The following is an 11,297-nucleotide window of genomic DNA, read 5'->3' as shown; positions in this document are numbered from 1 at the left end:
GGCTATTAAAATATGGAGAGGACTTGGAGAGGTATTATAAGGAACTTTATTCTAATATTCACGTAATTGCTCTACACGTGTGATACTCGCCAGAGATCTAGGGCATAAGATTTTCACACTGCGCTTCTCTCTTTTTTCTCAACGGAGTCCAAAGCCATCATACAACGCTAGCATACATACTATGGAGGGGATACAGACTTGTGTGTGGTTGTGCTATACGTTCCTTCACTCTCGCACGTACAATACAAATGTACCATATGTGGCTCTTAGTTTGAAAAACCTGTCTACGAAGTGGGAAAGGTGATAAATGATGAAATTTTGTCAACACTGGTAACGAGTCAACAGTTCAGTACTTTCCTCGGAATCTTGAGGGAGAAAAATTACCTAGAGAAAATAATAACAAATTTGTTAAGTTTATTAATATATTCACATAGTAGATCGTAGACGATACATTTTATGTCTCATGAGACATGCGACATGCCGCGAGACCAAGCATAGATTTTCAAATTTTATAGTTGGACATAGATACACAACTGTCTTGTAACTATACTATTATTATCAGTACCAGAAATGCGTTCGGTTGCCGTCGATCGTTTGGTAGCCGACATATTATCTTTGAAGAGAACGCTTTGCATATAGTAAGTATCTATACTAATAAATTGCATGTATGTCTTTAACATTATTATTTTGTATAGTGCTTCTCCCTATAATATATATTAATATATAATATAAAATTTAAAATTTATTTCTGGTGACTTAAAGGACATAAGTATAACTTGTATGGCTTGTGTATGGCTGTGCATTACGTTATTTGCAAATTAATTTAAGTTTTTGGAATTATCGTAATATCAAATGATTATTCTTAGGAAGAAAATTACTCTGTACATGCACATATCTTAAGTTGCTAAAAGTTAAATTACAAAGTTAAATTACATGTAATGGATTAATAGTGTAGGATAATTAAAAAGAGTGTCATTTTTTATAAATTACGAAAAAGTTACTTATGTCTGAACTAAGAAATGTCATAAATATCATAAAACGGAAGCAGAAGAAATAACATTGAAAGAGAGAATGAGAAAGAGTAATATTTTAAACGTAAAGGTTAGGTGTTAAATTCTACTCAAATCAAATAAAATATTTAATTAAATATAAAAAAAAGTTAAAGTATTTACTTAGTTATGTTTATTCCAAATTGTTTGTTTCGATATAATTTTTGCAAAATATTAAAGAATATATACTTGCGTAAATAAGAATATTACTTTCAAAGTCGAAACAATCATATAAACATTGATGTAGGAGCATTATAAATTCATAATTTTATTTTGTATACTTTGTTTCAGATAGAGAAATGAACATCTTTTTGCCCATTAGCAGTTGGTAGATAATGGTATTATATCATGAGACGTAATTTGATATGCCAGTTCTGTTAGATGGGAACACTATCTGCTTCGCATGTATATACAAGTTTCCGGTGAACCAAAATAAGAAGAGAAACCTTTGTTTGAGTTAATGAATTAAAAACTATTTGAAAGTGATCTGTGGGACAGTATAATTCAGAGAGATGAGGACAGAAGTTACAGAGTCACAACCTTTCGAAAACTTAAAAGAATTATTCGATAACGTGGGTAATTTGAAACCATGACCGGAAATTGAATAACTACGAGATTCAACTGATTATGTGTACAGTGGTTTAGAAATAAGCGCAGAAAGAACGCAGTTAGAAAAATTGGATAGAGAAGTACATCCTAAAACGTTGCTTTGTCATGATATGAAAGGTGGCTGCCTAGAAGACAGGTAATAGAAATCGCTATATTTATCAATTCATATATTATACATAATATACCCGTGATTTTTCAGATTTATATATCGATCAGAATCTTATGATTCTTACCTATTTTATCACTGAAGTGTTATTGACACTTTTGTGTATTTTAGTCATCATTTCGTAACTGTGCCCCCTTTTGGATGGATTAATGCAGCACATAATCATGGTGTAAAAGTTCTTGGTACTGTAATTACGGAAAGAGAAGGTATCTGGGATGTTATACTTGAATCTCAGGAAGAAGTAAGAAGATTTGCAGATGCACTAATACTTGTTGCAAAATTTTATAAGTTTGATGGCTGGTTATTAAATATTGAAAATACCATTAAAAGTGAGCAAGTTAATAATTTAATTTATTTTGTAAACTATCTAACAGAAAATATTCATGAAGCAATTAGAAATTCTGAAATTATATGGTACGATAGCGTAACCAATGAAGGAAAATTAAATTGGCAAAATGAGCTTAACAGTAAAAACATGTAAGCTTATTACACTCTTATACTTTTACAATTGTTTCTGTTTGTAAATTTTATTTAATGTTCTAAGTACAATATTTCAGAGATTTCTTTTTAAACTGCGATGCCATTTACTTGAATTATAACTGGACGAAATCAAAATTGAAAAACAGTTTGGCACTAGCAAAAACTCACAGTCGAGATATTCATGATATATATGTAGGAGTTGATGTTTGGGGTAGAGGTTGTCCTGGCGGTGGTGGATTTAATTCATCATATGTAATTACAATATTACTTATTTTATTGTAGCATATAATATAATATCGTTTAATATTTCATTAAACCATTATAATCTACAGCCTTTACAAAAAATACGACACGAAGGACTTTCTGTTGCGTTTTTTGGTCCGGGTTGGACTCACGAATTTTTCGGATCTAAGACATTCCAAGAAGTAGAAGATCTATTTTGGGCTCAGTTGTTTCCTTATTTATATGTTCATGTACCTATCTACGACGAAGAAGTATTCAAAACATCATTTTGCCGTGGCAGTGGTAGAATGTATTATCGCTGTGGTCAGGTATGTCAAATTTTGACAAACACATTATTTTTAACAAACTGAATTTATCATAAAAGATATAACTTAGAAAACACGAAGTTGGCACCCTGCTGAGGGTAGCCACCCACATGCTATATTTATTTTTATTTTATTTTTTTTATTACCAATGAGATATAACACTTTACCAAATGTCCTTCATGACAAATTGTAAAAACCAAAATAAACCATATAAAAAAAAAAAAAAAAAAAAAAAAAAAAAAAAAAAAAACTGAATTTATCACATGAATATATTATAACTGAGATGCACATAGTTTATGCAGGCACTATATGAAAGGGATGGAAAAAGATTTAAACACAAACCATTTTACAATTTATCCCTGCAAAATCCACAAATTTCAGTACCTATACCGCACATGAAATTTACATCATCGCCTCAACTTCCAGAACCGAAAAGTAAAAACGATCGAAATGAGTGTTCAGAAGAACCGATACATTATGTTTATGAAACGAGGAAGAATGTTGTTCGAGTATTAAAAAATGTTGTAAATATTGAAAATAAAATGCCAATGCTATATGTAAATAGCTTCGAATTTTGCAGCGAGTTCTCTTTCAGAGGTAGTGGTTGCATAAAATTAACTACAAATGATCTTACAACTAGGTCATATCACAGGTGAAGGAGTTATATATTTTGTAATTAAATTTATGATACCTCGCACAATTGTATTTTATATATTAATTATGTGTTTAAATTCATTTACAGACTATTTCTCGTTCACATCGAATTTCAACAAGACATTGTAGCAATCAATGCTTATAAAAAAATGGAGTCGTCCATAGCAAATGGAAGTCAACCCGAAAAAATACTAGTTCTCGGCAATAATACAGGCTTAAAATCCATCGTTCATTATAAATCAAGGAATTTGGTTGCCAACTGGAAAAGATGGTAAGTCTACAAAATATAAATTGAAATATTTGTAACATAAGAAACAAAAAATAATTAAACCTAAAAAACATTTTATTAGAAGAATAAAATTTTATTCTTCTAATAAAATAATTGTAGGGATATGTAATGTCATTACATTACATTAATACATTAAATATTTATATAGCATGAGTTATGATTATACTCTAAATAAATGTACCTCACACAGATATATTTTTCTTGTTTAGAAAGCAGATATATATGCGTCTGGTTAACATTATGATTAGCTGCCTGTAAGCAATCTTCATTTGGACTAGACATTGTTATTAGGCAATAGAGAAGATATCTACCAGTACAAATATGATTATCACAGAATTTAACAAGTAACCGTGATAATTAGATATTCGAGATACTATCAACAATGATCTTAGGTTCAATAACGAATCCGCGGTTAACGGGATAACGAATATACTTTCTTCCAAAGTCTAAGTCGGACTGTTTGCTAAAAACGTGAAATATCCACTGATCGTAAGGACGTTGTTTTACTCGCTGATGAGATCGCACGAGAATGTTCCTCTCCATCACAGTGATGCTACAGAGAAAAATTATGATGGGGTGTGTCTCAGGTCACGAGATGATCGGATTCGTCGAGGACAACCCTCGTTCAGAAAGTGAGGGAAATGGACGTTGCCGTTAATTGGTTAATTTCTATGTATTTACTTAAAATTCTATATAAGAGTTGGTCGCAAATAATCTGTTAATTAAAACAGAAATTTCTATGTTGGTGGTTAGAGAAAGATGCTAGCCGCCATTGAAAGAAAGTTGCTAGCGGGAAACGTCGTTCGTGAGGAAAGCAGATCTGCCGTATTTTCCGGACTGTTAGGATAAAGACTGTTTGTCAATTTGAAGGACCTTAGTCAATTAAATCCTAAAATTTATAGCGGGTCCTCAGGCTAGCTAAACATATACTGTGAATGATGCATCGACATCTGGCAATCATGTTGCGGGAATAATTGGGTCTGTGTGTGGCGAGCCACGGGGCAAAGACGGTTGGAATGTTTACTGTTGGGTGTCGGTACAACTGTTTCTTTTTAAGGAGATCTATGCAATTCTATACCCTTGTTAGGTAAAACGTTCATCCCGTGACCGCGGCTACGTTCGGCGACTAGTGGTCGCCTCGAGCCCAAGCTCATTATCGCAAATCTCGGACGATTATAATCGGTTTAATTCACAAAGATTTATAAGGACTAAAGATTTATAAAGATCAGTTTAATTTATAAAGATTTCTGATGACTACAGATTTATGATGATCGGTTTAATTTATAAAGATAGTGTTGGGAAATTTTCCAAAGAATTCCAAGGGGAAGGCCCGGTGTCCTTTCATCTTCTACATATATATGCAATTGGTTACATGCTACAAACGGACTAATTACAATTAGCAATAGTTATTACCATTAATAGCTATTATTCAATATAAGGAACGTGTTGAAATTACATGATTCTCAGGAGCATATAACTTTAAGACTATTTTTCATTGTGCTATGCTCTTGGGATCTGCCATTTTAAAGTACGATAAACTAGGGCTCGAGCTTAAGTACTTAGAACTACGACATAAGACAAAAAATACAGTTTTTAACTTCTAAGTTAAGAAAACGAAATTTTCGAATGAAAGTATATTGCATTACGTGAAATTTTGAAATATTTACAAGACTTTTCGTTTGCATATTTTAAGAACTTATATAACAGTAAAAGAAAAGCATCTATTTCAATGTCGAAAATTAAGCAAATTAAATCAGAGGAAATAGTTGATAAATTATGATCTTATGTTGAACTGTTAGTTTCAGTTTCTTTCTATAAAAGGCTTCATGTGGTGCTTTTAACAAAGATAGTTGTGGTATTATCTTAAATTTCAAATCGTAAATGGAGATATATTAAACCTTTAGTTTGAAAATTAATTTGAAGTTTTTACAAGGTGTCTTTAAGTTCATAATCTTTTTTAACTGTTGCATAAATGCAAAAAAATATTCTATGTAAAGGACAATTTAAATTGAAAAAAATTCACACAGGAGAATATTAACAATAGTTTTACTATTAATTCTATGTAAAAAGAGGAAGTAAACAATATTCAAATTATTGATTTATGTAAACTTATTTTTATTCGTTTTCTGAAATTACATAAACTTTTCTAAATTCTATAAAATAAAAATCTTTTTCAATGGAAGAACATTTTAACAAAAAGAGTCTCTTAGATTTACAGAATATACAGAAAAATGTTGTATGTTGCTGATTTTCCCAACAAAATCATACAATGCATAGAAATGCCAATATAGTCTGATGTGTGATCTCGAAATTCTAAAAGCGTCGAAAAAGTCACGTTCGTATTAATGTTCGTAATACTATATTCTTTCTATTTAACATGAAATTTTCCTTTTTGTTGTCAGTGTTTACCGAACGAACATGAGGACTATGAACGAAATTGGTATATCTTTTGCGAGGAGTAACGTCTGCTATCTGGGAAAGATCGTCCTCAAACAAAAGCATCGACACCTGGACGGTAAGTCTGCTTCTCGTACTTTATACTGTCGCTCGCATTTCGCGTTCCCTCGATAAATGTACGTAGCAGGTGGATTGCGTCACAGTAAAAGTGTATTACCAGAGGACGAGGGTTTCGACCTTGTAAAAACCGTTCTCCGACTATCAGACCTGGCTACAATCATCTTTTAATCTTTGAGAACCACTCTAGTGAAAGGAATACTAACGTTTCACCATAGGATGTCTATCCAACATATCTTATCGCTCAATATTTCATGGGTCGGCTTCGTGATTATAGGATAAGCCCATTTCTCATTGGTCGACCCTACATTATTATGGGATTAGATCGAGATGGCGAAGTTAATCCTCGTTAGTTTTCCTTCTCTCGCTTTTTCTTTTTTTGCTTATTTATGCACAGACGCACGAAAACATTTGAACAGTCATGCACATATTTTTTGATATTACATATTATGCGTGTTGTACGAAACATTTTGAAATTCCGTTAAAACTGTTATGAGATTCGACTATTATTTTTATATTGGTGAAGTTTGAAGCGAATCTGAAAAAATATATAAAAATTACAAGATACCTAGTACAAGTATACATATATTTTGTACAGATCACAAGAATACTTAAGCAAGAAATTATTTATTACTAGATTCTGGATTTTTATGCAAATTGATATTTTTGGGAATGTAATTAAGAAAAGTAGAATTTATATAGAAAATTGTGTAATTATTTAGAACGCTGCTGTTTTGGATTTCCATAATTTTTTCATATGTTGTAGGAATCAACATTTTTAACAACTTTTTACTGCCGGACTCTTGTAGTTTTCAAGATATTTTCCTTTTTTTTTCTTTTTTTTTTATTTTATTTTATTTTATTTTGGTTTTTACAATTTGCCCTGAAGGACATTTGGTAAAGTCTTATATCTCATTGGTGATAAAATGGCCTGATAAAATGATACCTAATTCTAACCTATACATATAAACTATAAACAAAAGATGAGAATTAGGTTTGGGTTAGCTGTTATTTTATTGGATTAGACTTCACAGCGGTCGACAATCAGCATACGTTGTCTCGGGCGCATAATCGTGCAATAGGTACAATTCACTGTAATATCGACAGATTTTTGCAAATGTCTCGGATATTAAGACCGAGCAGCGGTTATACGTGCAGGAAAAAGTTGTTTAGAATCATGAGCCCGACAATATATTAAAAAAGCATAAAAATTCAAGACGGCGGCAGCTTTCTAAATAATTACCATGAATTGTTTTAAGTATCAAGTATCATGTATATGCCAATAATAGGTAACTTGTTTAATTTTTCTTACGACTTTGTTTTATTAAATTCCTTTAAGGTTTCCTTATGGTTGATTATATCATTTAGGTCAGGAAGCAAAACTTCGATAAAGCTCTGTATTCGTAATAAATTAAATTCGAGATCTGCTGAAATGGAGGAAGAATTTAAAGCGTGCGCTACTTGAAATATCAGCGAACAAACAATTTTAGAACCGGATAATTCTTGCAATATTTGTTGTAGATATTTACTTTAGAAAATGTTATTTGGATAATATTTTTGATTCAAATTTTATTTCTGGCGGTTATGAGCCTTATCTTTATAAAAAACAGAAATATTTACGTATATGTGTATACTTGTTTATGTATATATTGATAATATCTGTAGAATTTTGAACAGTCGTAATGTCGTGACAAAAGTGTCATCAACTAATCTGTGCGCTGTGTTTCACTTTTTTATTCCTGTTAAATTAAATTACATCTTCGAGTAAATTTTAGCAATAAGCAATAAGCTTTTCCTTTAAGATATAGTACCTATGAGATAGGGAGGGGTTAGGTTACACAGATTGTACGATTTTCTTTTTCAGTTACAGTTTTTAATTACAGCAGCTCAGGTATTTACTTAACTCTTTCGTTTCTATGGCTGAAATATTTAATAAATGGTCGAGATAATATTCCTCGGGTGACACTGTGGAGGAAATATCTCGTGTAACTATTTATCAAAACGATGCAAAACGTGTAAATTGGATTGCCGTATCTGTCTCCGATTGTTCATCTAGTTCCAACTTGAAAAACTTAGATATTCTTTATTTCCCCGAGAACTGTTGGATTAAGGAAATTGATTGGAGATGATCGTTTGTTTGATTTTAAAATATAACAACTTTAACACTAGGTTTACGCACATTTCGAATGCGTCAAATAGACGCGTATAGATATAGGTATACTACACAGAAAGCTTGGAAACTGGAAAGCTTTGCAAAAAATGAATTTCGATATACATTTATATTGCTAAATGGATGAAAGTTAATGGGAGAGAAATGTAAATGGCTCGTGTAATTTTCCGCATGAAATTCGAAATACGTCGAAATGACGTCTCCCGTAAATTATATCACTTCGATGAGCTACTAAAATTACAAGCGTTTATGCGTTTTGATTGCACCGAACCGTTTCAGTATAGGTTTAACTCTGATTTCGTTTGCATCCATCTGAAAGTGGTTTGTACAGGACGCATATTGATCGGTTGCCGTGTACACCGTTAATTTTCCAATCAGCGGCATTTTGAATATAGCGACGACATTTGCGCTTTAGTCGCGTAAATGAACTATGGACGACTTGGTTACGATGGATTAATATCCGAATATTAATATTAGGTGAAAATATTATCATAAAATCGGACAGTGTATATTTAAAATTACGAAAGTAAACTATTTCGTTTAAAACAATATTTTAGTGCATTAAATATAAATTTTATTCAAAGTTATAGAATAATTTTTATTTCTTCCAAAAATGAAATTTAGTATATTCTACATTGTGTACTGCCGTATACACCGGTTAATAGCTAAATATTGTATCAATATCGTTTTCAATTTGGGATTTAATATACGTATCAATGTTTTCAATATAGAAATTCAATATAAAAATGAAATGGTAACTGCAGAAACCGAGAATTGGTAATTAAAAGAATAAATGCTATTATTTTCAAGCGCTACGTTAACAGGTTTCATTTACGGAAAAATTTCCAGTTAAGAGGAATATTTTCCATTATTTATATTTATAAAAGAGGGATTTAAAAATTACCTCAGTGGTAGAACATGTTCCAGGAACGAAACAAATGGTATATACTCGTCAATGAGTGTAACTAAATTTTTACATTTTAAAAATTCGACGTTACTTGTCGAATGATGTACATACGTACATACATATGTACATACGTATACAATATTTATATACGTATATTTGCAAATACTATAATTAATTTAACCGAGGTTGATTCTTTTTGTAAATTTTTAATTCATTAATTGTAGACGTTTCTGGTTCAGAAATGACCTAGTTATCAACAGGTTAACAATTTTCTATCTGCCTTGGCCAGTATGAAATTATTCGAAATTTGATTTTTAATCATATCCATCGGCACACTCGGTGCGTGAAAAAAGCAATCGCGTGAAGCTTAGCCGGGCAATCGATGCGTTCCAATGATTTGTTGCAGCATGGTCCAATACCGTTTAAACCGTAACCGACAATAATCAACAGTTTCACTGACCACGATGATAAAGTTAACGCCAGCAATTTTCGGGCGTGCACCAGACACTAATAGCTGTCATCCATTACGAGCTCTGATGTTCTCGAAGTGAACAGCCACGGGCCGGTTACTCGTTTGTTTTAACAGTCACATCGCGAACGAGCAACGCAAATTACGTTCTGCTTGCCGTGTGTCACAATAACAACTATTTGTAATCGAAGAATGCGACCGGCTCATTGATATTCCTGCGGTTATCGAGTCGAATTTTTCTGCGGTTCTACCTGCTGTTACAGTTTGCATTATAATATTTCTTTCTTTCTTTCTTTCTTTTTCTTTCTTTTTCTTTCTTTCTTTCTTTCCTTTTCTTTCTTTCTTTCTTTCCTTTTCTTTTCCTTTTTCTCTCTTTCCTTTGTTCACCATGTATGTTTTGCTTGTCAGTTACGTCAAGTACTACTTACACACAGTGGCTCATGAAAGTTTTCCGACATTTAGCATAGAACATTTTTATAGATATGTACGTTGTACATGTTATGACACTGCTGACGTTTATGCAAATGTGCTTTTTTATAGAATGCAAATAGGAGAACGAAATTAATAAATAAATAATAAATAAAATGAAATATATAAAGATAGAAGTTTGTTAGAATGATTAGGAGACTATAAAAATGTATTGTTTTATTTCACGTTCTTTGTATGATGCATGTTTTGCATATTTATGTATAAGGCCATATGCAAACGTATCTATCACGTATTTATGTGACGTATTTATCTCGTCGAACGTTGTTACGACCGTTTGCGGAGAGACGCGGCCGCGGAGAGACGCGGTCGCGGGGAAAACGCGTCAGCGAGAGGGGTAAATTCTCGCTACGATTCGTGTAATCGACACCGCGAAGTAGTGGTTCCTCGTGTTTCGATTAGGATAACCGGAGCGGTTTAATGAATTTATCACTGTGTTAATAGGTTAAAATATCGTCTATATTCAACGATTAGTCATACACTAATATGAGCGTCACAAGAGATAAAAGTCTCTGGAACTCGCGGCCAGGTGGCAACCATACACTCGTCGATACATTGTATTGATATACGACGCCGGCGGACCGCTAGCGACGGTTAGAAACACGACATTGAAGGGACGCCGTGACAATGTGCGAACATCTGGTTGCCAGTCTGCCCGCGGTAGATGATCCGGTCGATGAGGGTGTCATTCGACGTAACAACCGTTATGCGTAATTTAAAAAATCTAATGATTCCACAAGAAGATAATAAATATGGCTTTGATTATTAATTTGTCATTTATCTATATATTTTAGTAACATTCGTGAATTGTTGATGTAAATCGACAAAATCGTCCACATGTTGCGACTCACATATATTCTATTTGCTATACGTAACATTTTGAAGTTTCGCCAATATTGTAATAAAACACAAATATATCGTGACTACGCTGCTCAAATTTGTAACGAGTCTGAAAA

At 32.4% G+C, this 11,297-nt stretch overlaps 1 pseudogene; it reads left to right on the top strand.

Annotated features, from left to right (window-relative positions):
- The first annotated feature begins 506 nt into the window (after positions 1–506).
- LOC132915191 (uncharacterized) lies at positions 507–8,913 on the top strand (annotated as a pseudogene).
- The last annotated feature ends 2,384 nt before the right edge of the window (positions 8,914–11,297 follow it).

This window comes from Bombus pascuorum, chromosome 16, assembly GCF_905332965.1.
Source record: "Bombus pascuorum chromosome 16, iyBomPasc1.1, whole genome shotgun sequence".
Lineage (NCBI taxonomy): Eukaryota > Metazoa > Arthropoda > Insecta > Hymenoptera > Apidae > Bombus > Bombus pascuorum.
The sequence above is the reverse complement of the archived record's forward strand: the minus strand, read 5'-3'. Positions and strand labels throughout refer to the sequence as shown.